Source organism: Bos indicus x Bos taurus, chromosome 15, assembly GCF_003369695.1.
Source record: "Bos indicus x Bos taurus breed Angus x Brahman F1 hybrid chromosome 15, Bos_hybrid_MaternalHap_v2.0, whole genome shotgun sequence".
Taxonomy (NCBI): domain Eukaryota; kingdom Metazoa; phylum Chordata; class Mammalia; order Artiodactyla; family Bovidae; genus Bos; species Bos indicus x Bos taurus.
In genome coordinates, this window is record NC_040090.1 from 71,892,777 (window position 1) to 71,910,233 (window position 17,457).

At 35.8% G+C, this 17,457-nt stretch overlaps 1 pseudogene; it reads left to right on the plus strand.

Annotated features, from left to right (window-relative positions):
* The window catches only part of LOC113905064, a 158,650-nt pseudogene extending 155,976 nt beyond the window's left edge, over positions 1–2,674 (plus strand).
* The last annotated feature ends 14,783 nt before the right edge of the window (positions 2,675–17,457 follow it).

The following is a 17,457-nucleotide window of genomic DNA, read 5'->3' on the forward strand; positions in this document are numbered from 1 at the left end:
GTGAGAACTTTCAGATGTACAATCTGGATTTAGAAAACGCAGAAGTACAAAAGGTCAAATTGCCAACATTTGTTGGATCATAGAAAAAGCAAGATAATTCCAGAAAAAAAAAAAAAATCATCTACTTCTGCCTAACTGACCAGGCTAAAGCCTTTGACTGTGTGGCTCATAACAAACTGTGGAAAATTCTTAAAGAGATGGGAATTTCAGACCACATTTCCTGTCTCCTGAGAAATCTATATGTAGGTCAAGAAACAACAGTTAGAACTGGACATGGAACAATAGACTGTTTACAAATTGTGAAATGTGTACAAAGCTGTGTAATGTCACCCTGCTTATTTTACTTCTATGCAGAGTGCATCATATTAAATACTATTAAAAAAAAAAAAAAACTGGTTTAAATTCAACATTCAAAAAACTAAGATCCTGGCATCCAGTTGCATCACTTCATGGCAAAAAATCACTTTGCCAGCAAAAGTCCATATAATCAAAGCTATGCTTTTTCCAATAGTCCTGTACGGATGTGAGAGTTGGACTATATAGAAGGTTGAGAGCTGAATTGATGCTTTTGAACTGTGGTGCTGGAAAAGACTTGGACTACAAAGAGATTAAACTAGTCAATCCTAAAGCAAATAAATCCTGAATATGCATTGAAAAGACTGATGTTAAAGCTGAATCTCCAATACTTTGTCCACTTGATGTGGAAAGCTGACTCATTTCAAAAGACTCTGATGCTGGGAAAGATTGATGGCAAAAGAAGAGGGTAGCAGAGAATGAGATGGTTAGATAGCATCACTATCAATGCTATCTCTATGGGCATGAGTTTTAGCAAACTCTGGGAGATACTGCAGGACAGGGAAGCCTGGTGTACGCAGTCCATGGGGTCCCAGAGAATAGGACATAACTCAGTGACTGAACAACAGCAACAAAATTGATTTGAACCACATTTACATCTAAATCCCTGGCATCAAGATAGACTAGAAAATGCATCTACTAATTTCAGAATTTGTACAGGAAAGCCATTAGAAGGAAATTGGAACAGATGTGGAAAATTCAATCCCTTATATACTTTACCCTATGTTTCATTTTCTGTTTTTCCACTTGACTGTAAGCTCTATAACTATTTTTTCTTACTACTGTATCCTCCACACAAAATTTAGTCTCTTGAATATAAATGTCCTTGATAATAACAGAAATAAATTGTATCAGACCTTTTGGTTATTTAATCTAAGAGCAAGATCCTATAATCTAAATTTGTTTTCATACAAATTAGCATTTAATAACCATGTTTGATACATCCTAATGGAATTGTCACAAAACACAATATAAGGCAGTCAGTAGATTTATAATTATCACTAGCTATCTGGCCCAGTTTCCTGTCCTATCTGGCTCCACTTAACTATACGTGAAGATCAGGATGCCACTGAAGAAGTGGTAGAATGGGAAACTCAATTAGCTTCACTTCCAATAGCAGTATTGCTGTCACTATATCTTAGCTTGTCAGAGAATAATTTCCAGGACCCAATGAAATCACTCTATCCTGCTCTTAGAGTTTCTCTGCTCAGGATTAAAATCTCCAAATTTCTTGATAATGCAGTCCAGAGTTTCAAATAATAATTAAAAACTTATAGTCATTAATGTGCTCCTGTCAGGATTCTTTTAGATGCAAGTCACCAAAACAACAACAACAACAACCAGCTCAAGCTGAATAAAACAAGAGAAAATAAATCAAACAACCAACAACAAAAAAAAATGTAGTAGTAGCTCTGTGTGAGATATGATGTACAGATAGTGAATATATTCAGGGTGTTTTCCCTCATTTTCCCTTTCACATGTCTGAGATATTTTCAGACATGCTTCCCCCAATGTTGGACCTCTCTATTGGCAGCACAAGTGAAAAGGAATGGTCTCTCTAACATTACCTACAGGTCTGGCATGGGGATTTGCTGGTGGTAAAGAATTAGATGGCACAGAATCTGTCTGTAATGTGGGAGACCCAGGCTTGATCTCTGCATCGGGAAGATCCCCTGGAGAAGGGCATGGCTACCTATTCTAGTATTCTCACCTGGAGAATTCCATGGACAGAGGAGCCTGGCAGTCCACTGGGTCTCAGAGTCAGACACAACTGAGACACTAACACTTTCACTTTTCCAGGCCTTGCAGACACTGCCAGCCCACAGCCTCCTGTGCTGCCCAGCCATGGTCAGCCCCCCTGAGTTCTTTGACATTTCTGCTGCATCTCCTTCTAGCTGCAGACAAACTTCCAAAGACAGCAGAAACCTTCATATTCTGAGCACTGGGGAGAGAGGATTTGATTATAAAAGTTCCTGCCTTCACAGAATAATTCTTGTAATTATATGCCAGGGTGGGGCCTTCACATGCCATAATGGCACTAGTGGTGAGTTCATCTATGGGGAGAAAACTGATGAAAATTTCATCCTGTAACATGTGGGTCCTAGTACCTTGTCCATGGCAAACACTGGCCCCTAGACAAACAGTTTCCAGTTTTTTACATGCATTGTCAAGACCGAGTGGTTGAAAGACTACTACCAAAGCTTGTAGTCTTTGGCAAGGTGAAAGCATGAATATAGTGGAAGCCATGGAATGCTTTGAGTCCAGGAATGGCAAAACCTGAAAGAAGATCACCATTGCTGACTGTGTACAAATCACATAAATTTGACTTGTGTTTTGTCTTAACCATCAAAACATCCCTTTTATAGCTGATGAGAGCTCCCCTTCAATTCCATCTGCTCAATATATCTTATAAGTTTTGTTCTCACTGAAGTTCTTTGAGTTCCATATTTTCCTTATCTTTCTCTAAGTTTAGCTGTATTGCAGATTTAAGTTTATGATTATGAAATAAAAACTAAGCAACAACAAAAACACTAGTCAAAAGATTTTGAGAATTAAATATCATTGGCTCTATTTGGATCCCATTCCACTACTCAAATAATTCACTGTCTTCTGTAGGCAGCATATATGTCTTCTTATTGTTGCCATTGTTGTTTTTCATTATTATCAATTCAGCTACTCTATGTCTGCTGCTTTGAGAATTTAGTTCACTTGAATTTAAAGAAATTACTCAAAGAAATGCTTCTATTGGCATTTGGTTCATCATTTTCTGACTAATTTGTAGTTCCTCTCTGTACTTTTCTTCTTCTCTTGCTCTTCCCCTTTGTGGTATCATGGCTATCTTTAGTGGTATGCTTAGATTTCTTTATCATTTTTGTATCTACTATAGGTTTTTGCTTTGTTTAGTTCAGTTCAGTTGCTCAGTTGTGTCCGACTCTCTGCGACCCCATGGACTGCAGCACCTCAGGCTTCCCTGGCCATCACCAGCTCCCGGAGCTTTCTCAGACTCATGTCCGTCGAGTCAGTGATTCCATCCAACCATCTCATCTTCTGTTGTTTCCTTCTTCTCCTGTCTTCAACCTTTCCCAGCATCAGGGTCTTTTCCAGTGAGTCAGTTCATATCAGGTGGCCAAAGTATTGGAGCTTCAGCTTCAGTATCAGTTAAACATCATTTTGCTTTGTAGTTACCACAAAGCATATATACAGTAACATATGTAAAGCAGTCTATTTTATGTTGATCACAGTGTCAGCTTGAACTGTAAAGGAACATACATGTTGAAAATGAATGGATGGAAAAAGATATTTTATACAAATGGAAACCAAAATATAGCTGAGGTAGCTATACTTAGATGAAATACACTTTAAAACAATGATTATAAAGAAAGACACAAGAACATTGCCTAGTGACAAAGAAATTAACAAGAGGATATGACAATTTGTAAATATGTATGCAACCAATGTAAAAGCTCCAATATAAGAGCACCTAAATATAAAAGAAATATTAGCAGACCTAAATAGAGAAATAAACAGTAAAATGGTAAAAAATAGCATACTTTAATACCTCACTTACATCAGTTGATTGATGATCCAAAAAGAAAATCAGTGAGAAAATATCAGTATTAGATTAGATGAACATAACATACATCATTTGTAGCTTACATTAAAAAACAAAAACAAAAACTGCAACCTAGATGTCCATCAGCAGATGAATGGATAAGAAAGCTGTGGTACATATACACAACGGAGTATTACTCAGCCATTAAAAAGAATACATCTGTGGAGGATTCATTTTGATATTTGGCAAAACTAATACAATTATGTAAAGTTTAAAAATAAAATAAAATTGAATAAAATAAAAAAAAAAAAAAAAAAAAGCAAGAGAGTTCCAGAAAAAAAAAAAAAAAAGAATACATCTGAATCAGTTCTAATGAGGTGGATGAAACTGGAGCCTATTATACAGAGTGAAGTAAGCCAGAAGGAAAAACACCAATACAGTATACTAACGCATATATATGGAATTTAGAAAGATGGTAACAGTAACCCAGTGTACGAGACAGCAAAAGAGACACTGATGTATAGAACAGTCTTATGGACTCTGTGGAAGAGGGAGAGGGTGGGAAGATTTGGGAGAATGGCATTGAAACATGTAAAATATCATGTAAGAAACGAGCTGCCAGTCCAGGTTTGATGCACGATACTGGATGCTTGGGGCTAGTGCACTGGGACGACCCAGAGGGATGGTATGGTGAGGGAGGAGGAAGGAGGGTTCAGAATGGGGAACACATGTATACCTGTGGCAGATTCATTTTGATATTTAGCAAAACTAATACAATTATGTAAAGTTTAAAAATAAAATAAAATGAAAAAAAAAAAAAACAACTTTATAGTTGAATGTTTCCTTTAGATTAAAAGGAACAATGGAAAGATAAACAGTTGTGATTTTAGAAACCATAATTTAGGAATACAATGCGACATTTTTAAAATGTTTATCCACTTTAATGAAAGCACAATAGATTATATACTAGTACTACTAGAATATAATATAATATGCCACAACATTATGAATGTAAATTTGATCACAGAAACAGTTTACTGTTGAGATATAATTAGATCCTTTTAAATGATTATTTTGAATTAATAGACTTTGTTCAAAAGCAAGACCCCTATTTTTACTGCAGTGCAAAGCTCTGATGAAAGACACTGATATATTTACCAGCATGAAAGAAAGCTGGGAACAAAATTCATACATCATAGAGCTATAGGTATGAAATTGATTATCAAGTTTCAAATTTTGGATGGATATAGTAAGAATTCATTCATCCTGTCAACAGATGTTTATTGAGTGCCAACGAAGTGCCAGTAGATCTCTAGAGACTCCAAGGACAGCTATTCAAAAGCACACATACACCTGCACATGCACGCACACACAAACACATACACACAAACACACACCACACACACACAAACACACACTGTTTCAGGTTTTATGAAACATATATTCTAGTAAAAATAAAATTATGATGTAAATAACCATGTCAATCCAGTACATAGAATTTTTAAACTGATAACATTAGAAAATCATCATATAATTCAACCACGGCATTATATAGGTGAACAAAATAAAACGAAATTCTTAAAAGGGAGAGATATATGAGAACATATGTCTTCTGAAACTAAGATCAAAAGAAAATAAACAAACCAAACAAAAAAAAAAGAAAAATGTTTTCTATAATTTTGATCTTGTCTTCCAATTTTATTGAGATATAATTAACATACAGCACTATAAAACTTTAAAGTACACAGTGTAATTACTTGATGTACATATTTGTGCTGGGAAAAAACTTCCTTTGTTTTTTTCAGTTAAAATAATATATATATATTTTCTTTTTACCAAGAACTTTATTGAACAATGTAATTACCGTTTTTTCCCCCACTATCTTCAGCTATTTTTCAGGAAACTTCATAATTCCATCTTCCCAACTTTTTTTATCTTTTGAACAAAGACCTGTTCCAGGTCCCATTTATAGTATTTCAGGGAATTATTTTTTATTTTGATTTTTTGCAATAACAGAATTTTGTAAACACTGAAGTAAAAGAACATCTGAAGGTGCAATGTCAGGCAAATACAGCATATGAATCAGAACTTCCCAGTCAAGTTGTAAAAGTTTTTGCTTGTCATCAAAGAAATATGTGACCTTGCATTGTCTTCATGGAAGATTATGTGTTTTCTGCTAATTCTGTATGCTTTACACTAAGTGCTGCTTTCAGTTAGTCTAAATGGAAGCAGTAATTTTTGGAACTAATCATTTGGTTTTCCAAAAGGAGGTTATAATAGAGGACTTTCTTCCAATTTCACCATATACATAGCATCACTTTCTTTGGATAAAGATTAGCATTTGGTATGGTAGATGGTGGTTCCTTTCTCTTGCCCCATGATCTCTTCCATTCCACATTATTATACAGTATCCACTTTTGTCACAGTTTGTTTTAAAAACAGAATATTCAGGTGACTTCCCTGGTGGCCTAGTGGTTAAGACTCTGAACTTCCAATGCAAGGGAACACAGGTTTGATCCCTGATCTGGGAACTAAGATCTTGCATGCTATGAGCTGCTCCACCCACCCCCCCTCAAAACAAAAACAAAAACAAATGTAACACTTTGGTTACATTTCAGTAGAGAATCACATGTAGAAATATAGTCAATTTTTTTTTCACTTAATTTATGTGAAATTGAAACATCAAACAATGAACATAACAAAGCTGCTACAGATTATTTTCAGTGCTTAATTTGGATATTTTGAGTGTGCTGGCTATCTCCTGTGGTGTATAATATTGACTGTTCTCAATTAATGTTTCCATTTAATCAATATAAACTTCAACTGGTCTACCATACAATGGAGCATTGTCCAGCAAGAAATCTCCAACATGAAACTTCAAAACCCCTTCTGAGACATTTGATGCAGTCACAACATCTTCTCCATTCATGGCACAAATCTTTTTTTTTTTTTTTTTGCATTTTACTTTTATTTTTACCTTTCTTGAAATAATAAACAATAATATGCCAATAGGCCAATGTTTTTTCTTCCATCTTCAATATAAAGTGGCTACACAAAAATTCATCCATTTTGATGTTTTATTTTTTTAATGCACAATGGCATTATATGATCTATATACAATTATACATTATACAATCTATATACAGCTGTCTCAATACAATCTAACAAAATTGTTTCAAAAGAAGTTAAAGACAACTAATTGCTGGTACAGCCATCTTATGAAAAAAATAAAAATGAACTAAAATTTTGGTGAACCCAATAGCATAAAATGATTATAACAATAAGTTAAGCAAACATCCATCATCTCACATAAATAAAAATTAAATATAAAAACATTTTGGGAGGTTCAGAATTCTTAGGATTTACTCTGAACATTTTTTGTATGTAATAGACAGCAGTGTTATTTATATTTATCCTGTTGTACATTATCCACTAGTACTTATTTACCTTATAACTAGAAGTTAGTGCCTTTTGATTGTCTTCATCCAATTCCCATTGCCCCATTCCCTACCTCTGGTAACTATGAATATGGTCTCTTTTTCTATGAGATTGCTTGCTTTTTTTTTGAAATATAATTGAGTTACAACACTGTGTTAATTCCTCATACAAAACACAGTAATTGAATAAGTTTATACAAAATGATTATCACCATGAGTCTAGGTACAATCTGTTCCTGATGAAAAATATCACCCAGTAATTGACTATATTTCCCACACTCTACATTTCATGCTTGTAGCATTTAATTTGAAGGTACAAGTATGTACTTGTCAACTACAAATTGGCACTTACAAGAGCATTGCCAATGACTGAACTATAAAGGCATTTGCCATCTGCCATGGAGATTGAACCCAATGCTGTTATAGCTGTTGACCTTCAACAACTTCTGAGGGAGTTTAGGGTGGAGTGAGGCACTCTGTGCTCCAGGGAATCTGGTGGGACAGGTCTTAAGATAGTTGGATGTTTCTAGGAGCAGATTTCATGACCAGGATCCTTGCATCTCCTCATATCTAGAGAGAAGCACTAAATCCCTTCACGGTGACATCAGATCCTCATGATCCTAACAAAAACCCTTTTGTAAAATATGTGCTTCATGGTATTGAAGGTTCCCTTCACCAAAACCTTATGTATTGACTTTCCCCTACTGCCACTTTGGCACAGTCTCTCAGAGCTATCAGAGATGCTGCCTCCCAAGCTACAGTCCTCATTTTGCCCCAAACAAAACTTAATTCACAGCTCTCAAGTTGTACATCTTTTTTCAGGCTACATGCTTCTTAATATCCTTCATCTTTTTTTTGTTTGTTTGTTTTTCCTCCTCTACCTCCCACTTTCTGGAAAAATGAGAGCATATAGTATGTGTCTTTATCTGTTTGAGTTATTTCACTTAGTTTAACACCTTCTATGTCCATGAATGATGTAAACAAAGGCAAGATTTTATTTTATGGCTAAGTAATATTTCATCGTGTACTGCTTCAGTTTCTTGACTATTGTTGCAATGAACATGGAGAACATATACCTTTTCTAATTAATGTTTTTGTTTCTTGAATAAGCACAAAGATATGGAAATACCAGATCATATAGTGCTTCTATTTTAATTTTTTGAGGAATATACATGCTGTTTTCCATAGTGGCTGCATCAACACTCATCCCCATTAACAAAACATGAGGCTTCTCTTTTATCCATATCCTCACCAACACATTTTTTTTTTTTTTTTTTTGGTCTTTTGATAAATAGTCATTCTGAAAGGTGTGAAGTGGTCTCAAATATTGATTTGCACATTCTTGTTGATTAGGGATGCTTACAATATTTTCATGTGTCTGTTGGCTGTCTGTCTGTCTTCCTTGGAAAAAATATCTATTCAGATCCTTTCCCCATTTATAATTGGGTTTTTTATTTGCTTTTGATGTTGAGTTGTATAAGTTCCTCTTATATTTTGGATATCATTACTTTAATGAATATATCATTTACAAATATCTTCTCCCTTCAGTAGGCTTTTGTTTTTTCTGAATAGTTTCCTTCACTGTGTAAAACCTTTTTAGTTTGATTTAGTCCCACTAGTTTATGTTTGCTTTTGTTCCCTTACTTGAGGAGACATTCACAAATTATTTTGAAGATCTGTGTCAAAGAGCTCACTACTTACTGTTTTCTTATGTAAATTTTATGGTTTTGGGTCTTATACTTCAGTCTATAATTCATTTTGAATTGCATTTTCATGCATGATGGAAAGTAGTCCAGTTTGATTCTTTGTAATATAGCTATCCTGTGTTCACACCACCATTTATTTAAGAAGCTGTCTTTCTCCATTGTACATTTTTACCTTCTTTGTTATAGATTTAATTGTCCATAAAAGTGTGGGTTCACTTCTGGTCTCTTTATTCTGCTCCATTTATCTATGCACCTGGTTATGTCAGTACCATACCTTTAAAGTATCTTTTTGAAATAAGGGAGTATGACACCTCCAGCTTTGTTCATTATTTTCAAGATGGTTTTAACTATTTGAGGTTTTAACTATTTGTGACTCCATACAAATTTTAGAGTCATTTGTTCTAGTTCTGTGAAAAACTGCCATTGGTATTTAAATAGGCATTGTATTAAGCCTATAGATTTCTTTGAGTAGTATGCTTATTTTAACAGCGTTAATTCTTCCAATCCATTAACACAGTATTTATTCATATCTGCTTTTCTCTTGTTCAGTTTTTCTTTCAGTGTCTTATACTTTTCCAAGCGCAAGTTTTTTACTTCCTTTATTGTTGTTGTTGTTCAGTTGCCCAGTCGTGTCCAACTCTTTGCAACTCCGTTAATTGCAGCACACCAGGCCTCCCTGTCCCTAATTATCTTTTGGAGTTTGCCCAAGTTCATGTTCATTGCATTGGTTACACCATCCAGTCATCTCATCCTCTGATGCCCTCTTTTCCTTCTGCCCTCAATCTTTCCCAACATCAGGGACTTTTCCAATGAGTCGTCTGTTCACATAAGATGACAAAAATACTGGAGCTTCAGCTTCAGCAACAGTTCTTCCAGTAAATATTCAGGGTTGGTCTCCTTTAAGATTGACTGGTTTGATCTCCTTGCTGTTCAAGGGACTTTTAAGAGTCTTTCCAGGACCACAGTTCAAAGGCAAAAATGCTTCGGTGATTCCTACATGGATCACTTCATGGACTTGTTGTGCTGAAAGGGCTTGCATAACTCAATGAGTCTTTGAACCATGACGTGCAGGGCCATCCAAGACAGATGGGTCATGGCAGAGAATTCTGACAAAAAACATGATTCATTAATGGAGGGAATGGCAAACCACTTCATTATACTTGCCATGAGAACCTCATGAATTGTATAAAAGGCCAAAAAGATATGACACCAAAAGATGAGTCCCCCAGGTCTGAAAGTGTCGAGTATGCTACTGGGGAAGACCAGAAGAGAATTACCAATAGTTCCAGAATGAATGAAGTGCCTGGACCAAAGCAGATACAATGCTCAGTTGTGAATGTGTGTGGTGATGAAAGTAAAATATAATGCTGTAAAGACCTTGAATATTAGGTCCATAAATCAAGGAAAGTTGGACATAGTCAAGCAGGAGATAGTAAGAATAAACATCAACATGCTGCTGCTGCTGCTGCTGCTAAGTCGCTTCAGTCGTGTCTGACTCTGTGCGACCCTACAGATGGCAGCCCACCAGGCTCCCCTGTCCCTGGGATTCTCCAGGCAAGAACACTGGAGTGGGTTGCCATTTCCTTCTCCAATGCATGAAAGTGGAAAGTGAAAGTGAAGTCGCTCAGTTGTGTCCAACTCTTTGCGACCCCATGGACTGCAGCCTACCAGGCTCCTCTGTCCATGGTATTTTCCAGGCAAGAGTACTGGAGTGGGGTGCCATCACCTTCTCTGATCAACATGCTAATAATCATCAAACTAAAATGGATGGGAATGGACAAATTTAATTCAGTTGACCATTATATCTACTACTGTAGGCAATAATCCCAAGAAGAAATGGAATATCCCTAATAATCAACAAAAGAGTCCAAAATACAGTACTTGGATGCAAACTTTAAAAATGACAGCATGATCTCAGTTCATTTCCAAGGAAAGCCATTCAATATCACAATAATCCATGTCTATTCCCCTAACCCAGTGCTAAAGAAACAAGTTGATCAGTTCTATAAAGACCTAGCAGATCTAGAACTAACATGTAAAAAATATGTTAACTGGAATGAAAAATTAAGAAGTCAAGATAAACCTGAAGTAACAGGCAAGTTTGGCCTTGGATAACAAAAGGAGACAGGGCATCAGTTAACTGAATTCCCACAAGAGAATGCACTAGTCACAGAATTTACCCTTTTTCAGCGACACAAGAGGTAACTTTACACATGGACATCACCAAATGGTCAATACCAAAATCAAACTGGTTACATTCTTTGTAGTTGGAGATGGAGAAGCTGTTTACAGTCAGCAAAAACAAGACCTGGAGTTGACTGGTTCAGATCATCAGCTTCCCCTAGCAAAAGTCAAGCTTAAACTAAAGAAAATTGGGAAAAACAATAGGCCAGGCAGATATAATTTAAATCAAATCCCATTTGAATTCACAATAGAGGTAACAAATTGTGAAATATACCATGTTCATGGATTGGAAGAATCAATATAGTGAAAATGAGTATACTACCCAAAGCAATTTATAGATTCAACGCAATCCCTATCAAGCTACCAACAGTATTCTTCACAGAGCTAGAACAAATAATTTCATCCTCTCACTTTTAGTCTGTGTGAGTTTTTGATCTGAAGTGAGTCTCCTATAGGCAGCATATATATGGGTCTTATTTTTGTATCCATTCAGCCACTTTATGCCTTTCTATTGGAGAATATAGTCCATTAACATTTAAAGTAGTTATTGATATGTATGTACTTATTGTCATATTGTTAATTGTATGGGGTTGTTTTGTAGTTCTTTTTCATTCCTTTCTTTTTTTGTTCCTTTAAGATATAACTAAATTTGCTTGATGAATTTCAACTTTAATCCATGATAAAAATAGATCTCATCAAACTAGGAATAAAGGTGTAACATTACTATTTAGATAAGTTATAACTACAGAGAATCAACAGCAAACACTATAATTAATGTAGAACTATCAAAGCTTTCCTTTTGAGATTAAGAACAAATAAGGAATATATGTCTTTATTGATTTAATTCAATTAAATGCTACAGATACAAATAAGTAGAGAAGAAAATGAAAAATTAAGAAAAAGAATAGGCACAACTGTTGGAAAACAAATCTATCAATGCCCCCCCCCCCCAAGATGATATGATTGGAAATATAGGAATTGTTAAAAAGAAAAAAAGCTTACTGATAAATTTCTTCAATTACTATTGACTTTAATCAATGTGCTGATTGATTAAAATCAACAGATACAAAACACAATTACATTTTCAAATTAAAATCACAATAAATATATCACACTTGTTAGGGTGATTATTATCATAAAAAACAACAAGTATTGGTGAGCATGTTGAAAAATTGGAACATTTGTATACTCTTGGTGGGGTTTCCTGTGTGGCTCAGATTTAAAGAATCTTCCTACATGGCAGGAGACCTGGATTTGATTCCTAGGTCTGGAAGTTCCCCTGGAGAAGGGAATGGCAACCAATCTAGTATTCTTGCCTGGACAATTCCATTGACAGAAGATCCTGGTGCACTACAGTCCATGTGGTCACAAAGAGTTGAACCCAACTGAGTGACTAAGACATTGTACAGTATTGATAGGATGAAAAATGGTGCATCCATTCTGGAAAACAATGAATGTTCATAAAAATTTTCTAATAGCATACTACATGATCCAGCACTTATTATGTACAAAATAATTGAAATTATGGACTTGAAGAGATATCTACACTCCCTTGTTCATAGAAGCATTATTCACAGCAGTGAAGATATGGAAACAATTCAAATGTCTGCTGACAGAAAATAAACATAGAAAATGTGGCATATACATACAATGGAGTTTTATTCAGTCTTAAAAGAGAAGGAAATTCTACCATTTGTTACAAAACAGATATACCTGGAAGGCATTAGGCTAAGTAAGATAAGTGATTCACAAAAGGACAAATACTACATAACTACACATTTGTATGATATATGTAAGATAAACTTATAGAAGCAGAAAACAATGGTGGTTTCATAGGATGGAAGTGGAGAAGATGGGAAAGAGTTGTTTAAAGGGTATAAACAGCAAAAGGACGAAGGAAACTTTTGAAAATGATGGATGCATTTACTACCTTGATCTTGTTAATACATAATATCATTGATGTATGCTGTTGCTGCTGCTGCTGCTGCTAAGTCGCTTCAGTCGTGTCCAACTCTGTGCAACCCCATAAACGGTAGCCCACCATGCTCCCCCGTCCCTGGGATTCTCCAAGCAAGAACACTGGAGTGGGTTGCCATTTACTTCTCCAATAAGACAGTAGCTGCTGCTGGTGCTGCTGCTGTCGCTTCAGTCGTGTCTGACTCTGTGTGACCCCATAGATGGCAGCCCATCAGGCTTCCCCATCCCTGAGTGGTGAGGGGTGGATTGCCATTTCCTTCTCCAATGCCTTCTCCGTCATTGATGTATACGTATGCCTAAATTTGTCAAATTGTATTCATTAAATATGAACTCTTTTTGTTAAAAATCACTTTTTTGTATATCATAAACAATGAGGAAAATAAACATAAAATATATCACTTACAATTGAATCGAAATATTAAAGTGGTTTGCATCTTGCAATTGTCTAGCATAGCTTTATGTTTATCCTTAGTAGACCCAAAGACTTGATCTTGACTCTTGACCAAGATAAGGATGAGGTGATCTAGTTAGTGATTTATAATATACAATCCAGAGTTGATACTCCTGGTATAGTGCCCTGTTCTAGCTTATTTACATTATTGAAAATGTATGGATTGTTGAGTTTCATTTGGTTTAACAATTTACACAGCTTACTTTTAACTATGCAAATATCAGGGGATAGAATCTCTCAGTAAAGTCGTGCATAGGCATCCCTGGAACTAATATAGCAGACATATTACTTTGTGGTCCATAATCCAAAGATTAAATATATTCTGTGATACTGAGAGAGAAGCCAGGAGATTGTGTCTGGAATTCATGAACTTTTCAACAATTACCATACACTTTTTCTTCTACTATATTGTATATGTTATCATTATTAAAATCTTTTGGAATATGCTGTGTTGAGTTTCATGAGTCTTTACAGCTAACTGATTCAGCTCAATTGTTAGACAGTATGAAAAATTAATATGGATCATTTATGATAAAAACTCTTCAGAAAGCAGGAATAGAAGGAACATACCTCAACATAATAAAAGCTATATATGACAAACCCACAGCAAACATTATCCTCAATGCTGAAAAATTGAAAGCATTCCCTCTAAAGTAAGGAACAAGACAAGGGTGCCCACTTTCACCATTACTATTCAACATAGTTTTGGAAGTTTTGGCCACAGCTATCAGAGCAGAAAAAGAAATAAAAGGAATCCAAATTGGAAAAGAAGAAGAAAAACTCTCACTGTTTGCAGATGACATGATGCTCTAGATAGAAAACCCTAAAGACTCCACCAGAAAATTACTAGAACTAATCAATGATTATAGTAAAGTTGCAGGATATAAAATCAACACACAGAAATCCCTTGCATTCCTATACACTAATAATGAGAAAACTGAAAGAGAAATTAAGGAAACAATTCCTTTCACCATTGCAACGGAAAGAATAAAATACTTAGGAATATATCTACCTAAAGAAACTAAAGACCTAAATATAGAAAACTATAAAACACTGGTGAAAGAAATCAAAGAGGACACTAATAGATGGAAAAATATACCATGTTCATGGACTAGAAGAATCAATATAGTGAAAATGAGTATACTACCCAAAGCAGTTTATAGATTCAATGCAATCCTTATCAAGCTACCAACGGTATTCTTCACAGAGCTAGAACAAATAATTTCACAATTTGTATGGAAATACAAAAAACCTCGAATAGCCAAAGCGATCTTGAGAAAGAAGAATGGAACTGGAGGAATCAACCTGCCTGACTTCAGGCTCTACTACAAAGCCACAGTTATCAAGACAGTATGGTACTGGCACAAAGACAGAAATATTGATCAATGGAACAAAATAGAAAGCCCAGAGATAAATCCACGCACATATGGACACCTTATCTTTGACAAAGGAGGCAAGAATATACAATGGATTAAAGACAATCTCTTTAACAAGTGGTGCTGGGAAATCTGGTCAACCACTTGTAAAAGAATGAAACTGGACCACCTTCTAACACGATACACAAAAATAAACTCAAAATGGATTACAGATCTAAACGTAAGACCAGAAACTATAAAACTCCTAGAGGAGAACATAGGCAAAACACTCTCCGACATACATCACAGCAGGATCCTCTATGACCCACCTCCCAGAATATTGGAAATAAAAGCAAAAATAAACAAATGGGACCTAATTAACCTTAAAAGCTTCTGCACAACAAAGGAAACTATTAGCAAGGTGAAAAGACAGCCTTCAGAATGGGAGAAAATAATAGCAAATGAAGCAACCAACAAACAACTAATCTCAAAAATATACAAGCAACTCCTACAGCTCACCTCCAGAAAAATAAACGACTCAATCAAAAAATGGGCCAAAGAACTAAATAGACATTTCTCCAAAGAAGACATACAGATGGCTAACAAACACATGAAAAGATGCTCAACATCACTCATTATCAGAGAAATGCAAATCAAAACCACTATGAGGTACCATTTCACACCAGTCAGAATGGCTGCGATCCAAAAGTCTACAAATAATAAATGCTGGAGAGGGTGTGGAGAAAAGGGGACCCTCTTACACTGTTGGTGGGAATACAAACTAGTATAGCCACTATGGAGAACAGTGTGGAGATTCCTTAAAAAACTGGAAATAGAACTGCCTTATGATCCAGCAATCCCACTGCTGGGCATACACACTGAGGAAACCAGAAGGGAAAGAGACGCGTGTACTCCAATGTTCATCGCAGCACTGTTTATAATAGCCAAGACATGGAAGCAACCTAGATGTCCATCAGCAGATGAATGGATAAGAAAGCAGTGGTACATATACACAATGGAGTATTACTCAGCCATTAAAAAGAATACATCTGAATCAGTTCTAATGAGGTGGATGAAACTGGAGCCTATTATACAGAGTGAAGTAAGCCAGAAGGAAAAACATAAATACAGTATACTAACGCATATATATGGAATTTAGAAAGATGGTAACAATAACCCGGTGTACGAGACAGCAAAAGAGACACTGATGTATAGAACAGTCTTATGGACTCTGTGGGAGAGGGAGAGGGTGGGGAGATTTGGGAGAATGGCATTGAAACATGTAAAATATCATGTAGGAAACGAATTGCCAGTCCAGGTTCGATGCACGACGCTGGATGCTTGGGGCTGGTGCACTGGGATGGCCCAGAGGGATGGTATGGGGAGGAAGGAGGGAGGAGGGTTCGGGATGGGGAACACATGTATACCTGTGGCGGATTCATTTTGATATTTAGCAAAACTAATACAATTATGTAAAGTTTAAAAATAAAATAAAATTAGAAAAAAAATAAATAAATAAAAGTGAGAGGATGGAAAACAGTATACCATGCAAATGAAACCCTGGATACTAATACTTACATCAGAAAACATAGACTTTAAGCAAAGGCTGTAGCAAAATAGAAGGACATTACATAATGTCAGGGAATCAACCCAAAGAAGATATGAAAATCTAAATGTATCCCGCTTACATTAGTGGACCCATCATCCATACAAGAAATACAAAAGTGAACAGAGGCCTTGAAAGACACATTATTCAAGATGAACTTCACAGATATATAGAGAGCAGTCCAGCCAAAAGCAAGAGCAGAAGCTGCTAAGTTGCTTCAGTCGTGTCCGATCCCGTGTGACCCCATAGATGGTGGCCCACCAGGCTCCTCCGTTCCTGGGATTCTCCAGGCAAGAATACTGGAGTGGGTTGACATTTCCTTCTCCAATGCATGCATGCTAAGTTGCTTCAGTCATGTCCGATTGTGTGTGACACTATGGACAGCAGCCCACCAGTCTCCTCTGTCCACAGGATTCTCTAGGCAAGAATACTGGAGTGGGTTGCCATTTCCTTCTCCAGACAAAAGGAGAAGAAAATATATATTTTCCAAGCACACATGGAACATTTTCCATGATAGACAGGTCACATGCTGGAACATGAAACAACCCTCAGTATAATCAACAAAATTGAAATCCTCTTAAGCAACATTTCTGACCACAACATTATGAAAGTTGAAATCAACTGCAAGATAAAAGTTAAAAAAAAAAATACACAAACATATGGAGGCTAAATAATATGCTACTAAACAACAAATTTATCACTGAAGAAATCAAAGAACAACTAAAGAAACACTTGAAGACAAAATAAAATGAAAACACAGTGGGCAGATAAGCAGTTACAAGAGGAAAGTTTATTAGGAATACAAGCCTACCTTAATAAACAAGGAAAACCTCA